Below are 13,446 nucleotides of genomic sequence, written 5' to 3'. Positions count from 1 at the left end.
AACCTATACAAAATTCAGACTTTAAGGTTTTTTGTAAAAATCTTTTGTCTAATATCCTACATAAAAATGTCCAGATAATTTTTTTCTTATTGAAACAAACACATTTTCAAATAGAGAGCTCTCTCAGGTAGCCATCTCCCCTATAAGTAACCAATGAAAAAGTAAAAGATATAAAGAAATAATATTAGGAAAAACTGGTAATAAGATGTGAAACCTCTGGCCTCCCTCTAGATATTGAAATAGGTGATCAGGTAAGCATTGACTTTCCTATCATTTTCTGTCTGGCTAATGGTCTGTGGGAAATAAGTTAGTTAATCTATTTAATTTCTTTTAAAAACATTTCATCTTCCTATTACATTCAATCTTAGGGTAGTTTTCAAACTATCTATCTTCTCCTTCCTCTAGATATGTACGCATTTATCTTTTTGTATTGAATCAATATAGTACATTTCCTCAAAAACAATTTGCTACAATACATAATGCAAACTTTTAACTAAAACAGAGAACTCAGAGGAAGAATAAGAAGAAAAAATAAAACAAGTCTAGAACTTAGGAAGAAAAATGAGCCATAAGACCTTGCAGATACAGATAGATAGATAGAGTGTGTGTGTGTGTGTGTGTGTGTGTGTGTGTGTATGTGTGTGTTTACATAACAGAAAATTAAAGTTCAGGTTGCTGAAAGTTTTTGAAGCCAAATTAACAGGTGATTGAGACTCTCTTAGAGAATAAACACAGCACCTTGCCCTGGCAAATGCAAAACTACCAGATTCCAAATCCAGGGAAATGGGCCTCGTCTTTCCCATGCCCAGCTGAACAACCAAATGCAAGCTCTCTCCAACTGAGTACTTTCAAGATGCCACTCCAGGATAGCCTAGGACTGCTACATTAGCCTTCATACCAACCCCAAACTGAGTGTGTACTTTATTGCCTGGCACATAGTGGGTACTCAATCAATATCTATCGAAACAGGAAGGAAGAAAGGGAGGAAGGAAAAGAAAGACGTGCTTATAACAGGATGCTTCCAACAATACTGAAGTATGGCTTTAATATGACTCAATTTTCTGTTTAAACAGACTCTTTTTTCTTATGCATGCAAATCAAATCATGGCTCCATCCCTTATTTTCATAATATTCTTGAAGTACAAACAAATATATCACATACATGATAATTGTATATAAGACACTGTGCATTTATGAACACACTATTTGTTATATATTATTAAGATATGTACACATTTTAGGTAATGACTTAAAAATTGTTTCGAGTAAGTCATTAATTTACACTGGGGGAAAAAACAGCAGAATGTGAAGACAAGCTTGGATTAATTTTATATTAACAGTACTTAATATAAAAGCTAAAAAATAGAGGCCAAAAGAGGCCGGGCACAGTGGCTCACGTCTGTAATCCCAGCACTTTGAGGGGTCAAGGCGGGCAGATGACGAGGTCAGGAGAGTGAGACCATCCTGGCCAACATGGTGAAGCCCCATCTCTACTAAAAATACAAAAATTAGCTTATTATGGTGGCACTTGCCTGTAATCCCAGCTACTCAGGAGGCTGAGGCAGGAGAATCACTTGAAGCAGGGAGTCAGAGGTTGCAGTGAGCTGAGATCGCACCACTGCACTCCAGCCTGGCAACAGCGTGAGACTCAAGTCTTTTAAAAAAAAAAAAAAAAAAAAAGAGGACAACACAAAGGTAAACCATAACAATCTAAAGATCTCAACACTTCTAATAAGAAAAAAGCAGAAACTATGGATTGCAGCTGGACTTTGAGTATTTTAATCATGTAATTAAGCTATCTTATTACTTTCCTAAGACTACCAGGAAAGGAGAGACCACATGCCTTACACCTGTTGCTGAAACTTCAATTTGTACTTTCTTCCCTTGTGTCACCAGCTTATCGGCTTAATCACCACAATTATGTGCTCTTTGGACACTGTTCGAGTTTCCTACATGGATAGCTGTTACACCGTTCAACACACACTGTTTCCCTCTGAATGTAAATCTCCACTGCATATCAGGGTTTCAGGTCAGCAAGCTTCCCTCTCTTCTGAGTCCAGGAAATGTTACAAACTAAGTGTTGTCAATAATTGGATGAATTCCAAGTGAAAATCACGGGAGTGGCTGATTTACAAAGCACCTTTTTCTCAGACAATCCGAACTATATTAACACCCCAGCATGGTGTTGGTGGTCACACAATTGGCCGTGGTTACCTTTTAAATAAGCTGTAAATATACATGCAAATATTTAGGAGAAGTTAGAAGTTATGTTCAACTGTAAAATTCAAAAGAGTTATGCTGATAAAAATGAAAGTTGGCAGTAAAAAGGTTTCTAACATTTTACAAAATCTAAGTTGTACTCATAGTACATTCCTTTGTGTTACATGCTGGTATAAATTTTTACCCTCAGATTTGCAACTCTCCCTAATAATACTTCCTTTTGTGTTTTTATTCTGCTGATAAGTTTTAAAAACTAAGCACTCATTGATTAATTCAACAAATGTTTATTACACATACAATAAGTGACAAGCACTATTTTAGATACTGAAAAAAACTAAGTTTCTGCATTCATGGAACTTATATTCCCCAGTAGAAAGAGACAGGTAATAAACAACTGAAATACATATACATTTATATGTGTATACTCATGCATGGTGATAGGCACACCATGGAAAAAGAAAAACATAAAGCAGGTGAGAAAGTGATGAGGAAGAAGTATGCTGGGATCAGAGTTTTTTAATAGGATTGTCAGGGAAGGCCTCACTGATAAAGTGACATCTAAGCAGAGGCCACGAGGCGCAAACCAGGTGACCATCTGAGGAAACAGGATTCCCAGCAGAGGGAAAAGCAGCGCAAAGGCTACAAAAAGTCGATGCTTGTGTGTTTGAAGAAACGTAAGGCTGGAATCAACTGCGTAAAGAACAGTGGCAGAGCCTTGTCGGACGCAGTGAGGGTTTTGGTTTTTACTCTGAAATGGGCCCTTTAGAGGGCTGAAGACTGTGAATGCTGCAGTAATCTGCTAGGTCATTTACTTTTAAAGCATCACTCTGACTGCTATGTAAAATACTATATTTAAACCACATGATTGGGAATGCCAGGGTGAAAACAAGGAGACAAATTAGGAGGTTACTGCCATCATCCAGGCAAGAAATGACGGTGCCCTGGGTGTGGGGGCCAGCAATGGAGGCAGGGAGAAGTATTCAGATTCTGAATATATTTTTAGGCCGACAGGATTTTCAGGGTGACTGGATTTAAAATGTGAGAAAAAAGGAAAAGTAAAGTGTGACTAAGGTTTGGGGCTTGTACAACAGGAAGACTGGAGTTACCCTTCTGGGAAATAGAGACGAATACAGGACAAGCAGGTTTGGAGCAAGTCAGGGGATCAGAAGGTTTGTTTGGGACTTGTAAACTGTAAGATTTAGAAATCTAAGCAGAAATGTCCATTAGGCAGTTAGATAGACAAGTCTGAAGTTCAGAGGAGCAATACATGCCATAGATATAAATTCAAGAGTTGTCAGCAAGTGAATGTTTTTTAAAGCCAGGACACCAGATGAGATCCCTTAGGGACAGAATGCAGATAGCAGAAGAAAAGCTGGTTAGTGGCATCTGCATGACTCCCTTATTATCCCCCGCTCTGATCAAATACTGAAAAGTCACATTTACAATCAATTTGCACCAAGTACCATTATTTTGGAGGAACAAACAAAGGCAGACACTGAGTATATAAATGCTGCATTCATACCAACAGCAAAGGCTGTTTCTGCCCATCATGTGAACGGTTTCATAGCAATTTCAACAGGAACAAAAAAGCAGCAAAAGTTTTTATCACATGGTACACAGTACTTCTGCCATGCTGAACTCTGAAGATCTATGGTGTGTAACTCTACACCACACTGATTTCTCAAGTAGCAATTTCATTCCAGCAAACATCATTGTCACATGAAACTTGTGTCATTAATTTGAATGCCATTGCTTTTGTAGTTTCAAAATTTGTTTTTAAATAATTTTAGGTGCTACGAGCATAATACATTTATACCTGATTATATATTTGTACATTTTAGAGTAACATTACAACAAAAAATTATTTATGTCAAAACTAAGGTCCCTGAGAATGTCTTTCAAAAGGGTCCATAAAATATTCAAGTTTAGGAAGCACAATGACAAACAGGTTTCATTTTTGAGACCAAAGTATACATGAATATCGTTCAAATGCAAGAAAAAAAATATGTTCTAAACTTATAAATATCAGTTTTACAGGGAAATATATTTAAGGCAATTTGCAACTTTATATATGATATTCTATATCATCATATACACTATATATTTATATATATAATTTTCTATTTATATGCATAATAGGTACACACAAGTGTACATATTTAAGGAGACAAAGTAAACAGTGGTAAACAGCACAGGTTCTAAAGTTGGATTATTTGGGTTTCAATATCAGCTCAACCCTTTAATAGCTTTAGTTTCCTCATAATAATAATAGTATAGCTGGCTCCTACCAAAAGTGGTAACAGTAGGCTATGGCTACATTTGTAGTAATGTAACATCCCATAGGGCCTGAGACTCTGCCACTGGTTTCAAGTCTCCTAGGAGCTCCAGAGGAAGATGTTCCCTTAATTTCTGCTTATTATAGCCTTGGGTCACTGTTCTGCCAAAAGGGGTGTGCTATGCACACCCAGTTAGGATCTTTGAGTTCTCCTTCACTGGACCTTTCCTCTGCTCCCTGAGATTCAACTTACTTAGGAAGACTACCAACCTATATCAGGATACCACATCCCTCAGAGGCACAGACTTAGAGGTTTGATGACAATAAATTATTTTTGATATCTTATTATTTTGAGACCCCATGCTAAGAACTTTACAGACATTCGTTTGTTTAATCTTTTTAACAGGTCTGTAACATAGGGATTATCATCCCCATTTTACAGAGAAGAAGAGTGAAAAAATAATTATGCAAAGGTTACAGAGATGGTAACTATATTTAGGTTCCTGTGAGATCATTGCCTTGGCTCTTATCCCTATGTTTACACTTCTCACCATTACTAGCATGAGTGTAGGCTATGGATTCTGAAATTTACCTGTCACCTAAAGTCTGTAACTGCTCCTAGGGTCTGTAACTGGTTGAGAATGGCTTAAATCTCAAACTCTTCTGTGCCTTCTATGAATCACTGCCAATGGAAAACAGCCTATTTGGGGGAATAAGAGGTATGAAGAGCGGCTTCCATTAAGGCCAACATGACATCTTTAATTGAAAGGTTTTCTAAGCCTGCCTTGAAAGCAGAGCAATATCAAGATAAAAAGCTGGCTCCAGAAGGGCCTAGGGGGTCCCTGGAATTCCCAAAGGGCTCAGGGTCACAGCTAAGACAGAAGTCCTCACAGTGATGTGTTTGATTAAGGTTTAGATAGAACCTGTGTCATAGTTTACTGGGCTAAACAGAAGGTGCAGGCAGAGAAATTGCAATTTTAGAAGCTGGATGCAATTTGAGTTTAAAAGGAAGATAGAATTCTTCACAGAAAGAAACTGCTATTTCATTTTGGGGAAAAATACATTAATGACACTTTTGGTTATGCGGATGTGGGATTCTTGGGGCACTTCTAGAAAATACAGATTGAAAGAAAATGTTGTTTAATTGCTATGTATAATAAAATAACAGAAAATTCCAACTTCCACTGGTTCTATGAGAGTGGGGTCTAAGTCTTTTGAGGTTGAGAACGGAGAGCTACCAAGTTGCATAAACTCCAGGGGATGCTATTTTCGTCGCAGTCTATGGTAAATAGTGCCCCCCATAGTTGCACAGTCTACAGCCTGTGAAGCCATACAGGGTGGTGCTGGTAAGGAGCAGTTTGAACTGAGAAGAAAAATAAAACAAGATGAGAAAATATAACAAGTCTTTGGGGATCATATGAGAAGTAGCCACCACCAGTATGGGAAGCTTGGCAACAAAAATGGATGCCAAAGCTTAGTGACTGTGATACTAATTCTTAGTAACACAGTGATAGTATTATTATCTTAGACTGAATTTTAAGTGTTCTCTATATAACCTCCATCCTTTAACCTCAGACATTCAGGAAAGGTCTAACATACCCAATAGCATTATGGGAGTAACACTGTGGGAAGTGAAGCAGGAAGAGCCATGTTTAAATTTCGGGTTAATGAGAACCAGAGAAAACTTTAGGAGCTGGTAGAGAGAAAATATTAAGGGAATTCAGCTGGGAGCAGGAATTCAACGTGAAAGCAAGCAGGTGACTAACTACTCCCTAATCCTTATCCCTAATGAATCCTCAAAAGTGTGATAGATTTCTTAGAGTTGAAGATTTGAATCTCTCTTTTTTATTTACCCTTAAGAAAAAAAAATCTATCCCAGAATACTGGGCAATCTTGGTTCATACTAAGTTTAGAGGCCTTACGGTCACTAGAGCAAGAACATAGTATCTTTTTCTCAAATAAGAGTCCTGGCAATTCCCCCAGGGAAGAATGCCAGCTATGCTGTCATCTGCAAACACTTTAAGATCAATACAGGCAAGGTTCTGGCTGTCTCAACCCGGACTACCTCATGCCCAGTGATACTTTTCTGGAAGGGATCCATGAGAGTGACCTCAAGTCAGCCAAAGTCCTGAGGCTGGAGGACTGGAGACAGTCCCACTGTCTAGGTGGGGGCTTTCCTTTCTAGAAGCTGGTAGGGTTATCTGCTCAGGTTGGTCTCTACCAGAAGAAGACATGGAGACAAGTGTGAGAGTGTTTGTAGTTAAGTAGTTTGTGTAAATGCTGATGACAGAGCATTGATAGAAACGTAAGGAAGTCAGAAAGGAAACCAAAGGAGATAATAAAGTGTTTACTTACTTAAACAGTTTACATTTATCAGCAACTGGAGCTCAATCCTGCTAAGGAACCTAAAATACAGTGTACCCTATATTTCATATTTATCCCAAATGGGAGGCAACAGGGCCTTGCTACTCAAAATGTGGTTTGAAGGTTAGCATCATTTGGAAGCTTATTAGAAGTACAAATTCTGACTACACAGCCACAAAAAACAATGAAATCATGTCCACTGCAGCAACATGCAGTTGATATGCTGCAGCTAGAGGCCATCATCCTAAACACATTAACACAGGAACAGAAAACTAAAGGAGCTAAACATTGAGTACACACAAAAAGACAAGAACAGACACTGGGGCCTACTAGAAGCAGGAGGGTGGAAGTGGAGTGAGGATTTAAAAACTAACTGCAGGGTACTATGCTCACTACCTGGGTGACAGGATCATTCGTACACCAAACCCCAGTGACACACAATTTACCCATGTAATAGACCTGCAAGTGTACTCCCTGAACCTAAAATAAAAGCCAAAAGAAAAAAAAAAAAGAAATGCAAACTCTGGGCCTCACCTCCAACTTACTAATTTTTAAACAACTTTTCAAGATTCTTAACCATTGATACAGTTTGACAGAAACTAAGCTAGGGTATTAATCTACAAACTCTTGCCACTCATTCATCGATGTCTCCTGGGTTTGAACTCCCCAACACTTCTGGCCTACTCCCTCTCTCCTCCAAGTTGGGTTGGCTTCAGGAGCCAGAGAAAGCCCTCAAGAAAGTGTAAAAGGTACTTGCAATTGAAAATTTTCATGTCTACCTGCACAGGAAGGGTGAATGCTTTGGAGATATGGGAAGATCTATAGCTCTGCTACACTTTCATGTTTCTTCTAAAGATTCTGGCAGATCTGATTCAGTTCGGTAGTTGGAGTTCCCAACCCACACACAGTGGCTTAGTATTTGAGCATTCTTGTATCGATGCCTTCCCCAACCCAAACAGCGATTAAGGACACTAAGCCTCAAGTTTATAGCCATCTGAGCAAGCGCAGCTCAAGCAGCCCACAAAACCTGGTTAGGATAAGGTGGAAATTTGGCCCAACCAGATGAAATACGAACTCTGCCCGTGGGACAGCTGACTCAAAGTGCCATGCTATTTTCTAAATGGTATGATATACAAGGCAACACAGTAGAGGTTATGCTCTGTCTCTGCATTCAGATAGACATGGATTTCAATCCCATCTTTGATGGTTACTGGACCTGGATGACTCCAGGTAAATTACTTAATCTCTCTGGGTCTCAGTTGCCTCACCTGTACAAAGGGAATAACAATAATAATAATAATAATAATAATAATATACCAATAACATAGGGTTTCATGAGAGGATAAAATGATATTCTGGATACCAAGTGATATGCACAGTGCCTGGCACTTAGTAAGGGCTCACTGAGCATTGAGAGTTACAGTTGTAGGGGTACCATCACAGAAGTCAAAGCTGAATGCAAGGTCACAGCAAATTAGACAAGCTTCCATTGCAGGGGGATCCAGCATTTCTGTTCTATAAACATTTACTGAGGAACTATCACTTACCTGGCATGCAGGGGCTACAGAAAAAAAAAAAAAAAGCCAAAGCAGACCTTAGAAGAAGAACCTAGAGCAAGTCCAGGCAAAGACAGCCCACGGCAAAGTAAAATCTGCTCAGGAGACAAGACAGGTTCAAAATTCATGTCAGGTACCAGCAGGACTAAGCTCTAGATGTGCTTGACATGGGCAGGAGGTACAGCAGGAGTGAAGGTTCTGTATGTAGTAGTTTAGCCAAGACAGAGAATTGATAGACAGGGTTACTTTGACTAACTCAAGGCCTAGGTCTAAGGCACATACTACCAACAGCCCTAAAAGTAGTTCATTGCCAGGATAAAAATCTGAGGCAAATAAAGACTTCTTCTCTGGAATCAACCAAGCTTCTCTCTAGAGGTAAGCCTTACTTGATCTGAAATAGCCAGTGCCTATAAAACGATTCCACATAAAGAGTAAGATGATATTCAACCAATAGTTATCTAATGCCATATCTATGGCTAATGAACCAATATAGACAACCAAATGCTTAGTGGGCGCTACCCACTTGGCTTCTGTTTGAGTCCTCCCATGTTTATACTCCTCTGAAGCAGGGACTGAGATCCTGGCAGTTGAACCTCAGTAATAATATGACCTATCCAGGTAAGCAAAACATTTTCACTGAAAATTTAAAGAAATGTGGAAAACATTTATAGTCTTCTCTCAAAGAGGAATTGATGGCAAAGGGAAATCAGACTCTCTCGGGAGCATACTTAAGTAATCACCAGAGGCCTCCACACTGCCACCCAGGGAAAGTTGGTGTGGTCTACTGAAGAGCTTTCATTCTATTAGCAAGTGTTATGCGAAGTTGGTGTGAGAAACAAACTGCTGGGTCAATGAAGAGGGTAGCCTTTGGTTCTACTTCTTCATCCTTCTCAGATATAAGACAGAGGAATATCTCTAAATGAATATTGGACATTGTCAACTACAAAAAAAAAAAAAAACCAACAAAACAGCGTAATAAGTACGACAAATAATACTGAAATCTTAATATGATTCATGCACACTAAGTGTGCACATATTTTACAAGTGTATTAACTCTTATCCAACAATCCTATAAAGGAGGTACTATCTCCATTTTATAGATGCAATACTAAGGCACAGATAAGTTGCATAACACTAAAAGTCACACAGTCAGTAAATGCCAAAGGTGGCACTTGAACCCATACAGTCTGGTTTCAGGGCCTGCTCTTTCCACCGCTATAGCATACAGTTAAATCTTAGTTTTTAGTGATACTGCATGTCTAGCCTGAAATGGGACAGGCATGTCTAGGACCAGCCCTGAATTTAGTTAGGGTAACATAAAGAAATGTGAAGAAAGAGCAAATATTTTCTTACAGTTAAAAACAAAATAAAAATATTATTTGACCTAAGTGAAGAAGCTCATAAAGCTTAATTATTGTGAATCACGTTTTGCCTAAATAAAAGCAAGCAAGTTTTAAATTGCATTTCCAGAATATAAAATCCAGTTAAGACATTGGTAGTTTCAGTAAATGTAGTCACCTGATGCCTTTCCAGTGAAATTTCTGAAGCATTACATATTTACTTCATTTTGAGAGCATCCTTAACAATGATTCCCACAGGAATTCGATTTTACTGGGAATGGCTTTTTAGTATATTAAATGACACATCGAAACCTAATCTTGAACAATATGACAAAGTTGTTCACTGCTGGGAATCAATGTTAGCAGTCAGACTACACTGTCAAACTGTAATTAAAGACAGCTCAAAAGAGAGAGGGAAAGAGAGTGTGCGAGAGGTGCAGAAAGCTGCTTATGAAGCCAGAAAACAGAGTCACCACCAGCTTTAGGGTGACACAAAGTAAGAGCAGCTTCCAAGGAGATGCCGGGGGAGGGAGAGGGAAGGACAGATTATACTTGCCAAATAAATAAATACAGACCCACAGATGAACACATGAAATCCCAAGAGAAGATAAAAATAGAGAAAATAGAGCAGGGTAAGAAAGACTTTAAATGAAAATTAAATCTATATCCAGTAGAAATGGTGCTATACTTTCTTATTGTGTTTTTTTTTCATTGCCACCAGAGTAATATCACTAGATCTGAATGAAAGGATTGTTTAAAAATATGGTGGCTAAAAAATGTCTGTAGATCATTAGGACTATAAAAGTATCTGCAAGGATGCATTACAGTTTCTCATGGTAACAGAACTCAGATTTGCATTCAACGGCTTCATATTAAAAGCCCATTCTGAGAAAGGCTCTTTGTAAGGTGTTAAGGGACACAAAATTGAAGAAGGCTGAGCCCTTCCTACAAAGAAACAAAACTTAATTTTGGCATCAAGTCATCAGAACTCTCTCTTTGCTTCTGAAATGTCAATGATTAATACGTGATATGCTGAAGTATTTACAGAATGACTACTGAGACATGACAAAGATGGTGAGTTTCAGGGAATTAGTCACTGAACAAATATTTACTAGGTATTTACTATCTGCAAAGCAATGGGCTGGCAAGGATGGGCACATAAGAGAGCCAAAGACAATGTCTTCCTATCCTTGAGGAATGCAACATCTATTTAGTTGAAAAGATAAGGGCAAGATAGCTAACCACACAATGCTAAGGGGGAAAAGTTGCAGAAGTTCAAAAGGAGACTAAATAGCAGTCTCAAACAGTTTCTGTATATAAATAGCTTACAATATTGATGCAATCTAGCACGGTTCTAGTTCTAAAAATCTTCTTTTACACATTCTTTCTACTGGGTTCCCTTTTTCTCTACCCAATGCTCCATCTTGACTTACAAGAATATAAAATCAGAATACTTCTAAGCCAGGACCTTTTCCATATGTAAAAGGAAGTACATATTTGCCTTTTCCATAGGTAAAAGGTGATATTTAAATAATTTTAACTAGTGCATACTTCATAAAGAAACCTACAAAACTTTAACTGCTATCCTATTTACTGCTATTTTCTACAAATAAAAGGTTACTTCGATGAAGAATAAGTACATCTTATCCATTGTTGGAGTTCTTCCCATAAGATATGTCAGAGAGGAGCAAAGTTTTGTCAAACAGGTCCTCATGATTCTATAAAAGAAAGTATCCTCTAAGATCTTGTCCTATTTTTACATATTTAATAAATATTCTCATTTTCCATCAGTCCAAATTGTCCAGTATGATCCACAGTAATAATTCAAGTTACTGTTGTTTTGACATAATAGTCTTCTTTTTTCTGGAGACAGAGTTTTGCTCTTATTGCCCAGGCTAGAGTGCAGTGGCGCAATCTCGGCTCACTGCAACCTCCACCTTCCGGTTTCAAGTGAGTCTCCTGCCTGAGCCCCCAAGTCGCTGGCATTACAGGCACCCGCCACCACGCCCAGCTAATTTTGTTGTATCTTTAGTAGAGACAGGGTTTCACCATGTTGGTCAGGCTGGTCTCGAACTGCTGACCTGGTAATCCACCCACCTCGGCCTCCCAAAGTGCTGGGATTACAGGCATGAGCCACCACGCCCGGCCCTCTTTTTTTATTAGATAAAATCAGACAATAAAGTTTCACAGTAATGGCTCAAGTTATTTTGGATTTTGACCTCTAGTCAACGAATTGAAAGCATAGTGCTGTAAACACCTATATGTAATAGATTCTTCACAACTATTACTTTTTCTGTGCAAAATATTTGTAGCTTATAATTAGATCTCCACTCCAATAAAACTATAATTATGATATAATTTGACAGAATTTATGATTTCTATAATTATGATAGAAATACAAGATCTGAGACTGAATTTAACCATAGGTACAAATATGAATTTGTAAGCAAGCAAAAAACGAGTCACATAGGCTATTATGAAAGATCAATGAAGTCCCACCTTTCTGCCCATTTAGATATTCTGACAAGAATCTTACATGAAATAATCTAAGCAGATACGACTCCATTCTAGCAGCAGTATTTAGCTAATCTTCTAATGAGTTCAAGTGACAGAGTGCCCTGAACATGGCTGAGCACAGAGTAGGACAAAGTCCTCCAATAGCCTACTGGACTCCCTTAGATTCTTAAATCCTCTTTGTTTCAGACTGGAGATGCCTGTAGGATATTTCTAACCAACACACATATTTGAACCTATTTCACTAAAGAAGAAAATTATTCCTAATATCCATTAACAAACCCTTCCATAATAGTCAGACCTAAAGATAATTAAAGTCTCACAGCAGCCGAAAAAGGGCTTTTGGTTAAGTCTTCCTACTAAATAACCACCTCTGTAGTATTGTCAAGTTGCTTTAAATCCTAACTGATCACCCAAGTGTTCCTTCAAATCTTCTTACTAAAATTATTTTTAGCTTAGTACATAAATTACTGTTAGAGCGTCTTCAAAAGTCTCAATATGGTCTTGGATTTGTGAATTTTTGCTTTTCTGTATTTGAACTTCATATTAGATACATGTAAGTTTAGAATTATTTAACTCTAGTAATATGCTTACTTTAAATTTTATTTTTTATGACACAATCATAGCTATCCTACCTTTCTTCAGTTGGCATTTGCCTGGTATAGCTTTTTATTTTTCTTTTTTCAACTTGAAATGTTCTGTATGTTTTAAATGTGCCTTTATTCTAACAATCTTTTTTCTTTAATTAGTGACTTCAGTCCATACAAATTTATTGTAATTACTGATAGATACTGCATTTGGATTCATTTCTAGTGATGCATTTTGGGCTTCTCTGCTGTGCTTTTTTTTCCTAAAAATAATGTTAACTTTAAAGATAGCTGTCACACTGGTTTCTGTTCTATTGTGAAGCCTGCTGTGAGTCTCATTATTGTTAGGTTATGTCTTTTTTCTCTAGCTATTTTAGAAATCTTCTCTGCCTTTGGTGATGTGCAGTTCCACTAAGGTTTTTCAGGGTTTCAGTATTTTTTTTTTTTTGAGATGGGGGTCTCACTTTGTCACCTAGATTGGAGTGCAATGATGCGATCTCTGCTCACTGCAACCTCCACCTTCTGGGTAGCTGGGACTATAGGCACCCACACCACCACGCCCAGAGACTTTTGGTATTTGTTGTACAGAC

The 13,446-nt window shown here is 38.0% G+C and overlaps 1 protein-coding gene across 18 annotated transcripts in view; it reads right to left on the bottom strand.

Moving 5' to 3' along the window:
* LOC105481485 (mono-ADP ribosylhydrolase 2) overlaps nt 1-13,446 on the bottom strand; it is a 2,105,812-nt gene that overhangs the window by 1,641,115 nt on the left and 451,251 nt on the right. The window lies entirely within an intron of this gene.

The sequence above is a fragment of the Macaca nemestrina genome, chromosome 15, assembly GCF_043159975.1.
Source record: "Macaca nemestrina isolate mMacNem1 chromosome 15, mMacNem.hap1, whole genome shotgun sequence".
Classification (NCBI taxonomy): Eukaryota; Metazoa; Chordata; class Mammalia; order Primates; family Cercopithecidae; genus Macaca; species Macaca nemestrina.
The sequence above is the reverse complement of the archived record's forward strand: the minus strand, read 5'-3'. Positions and strand labels throughout refer to the sequence as shown.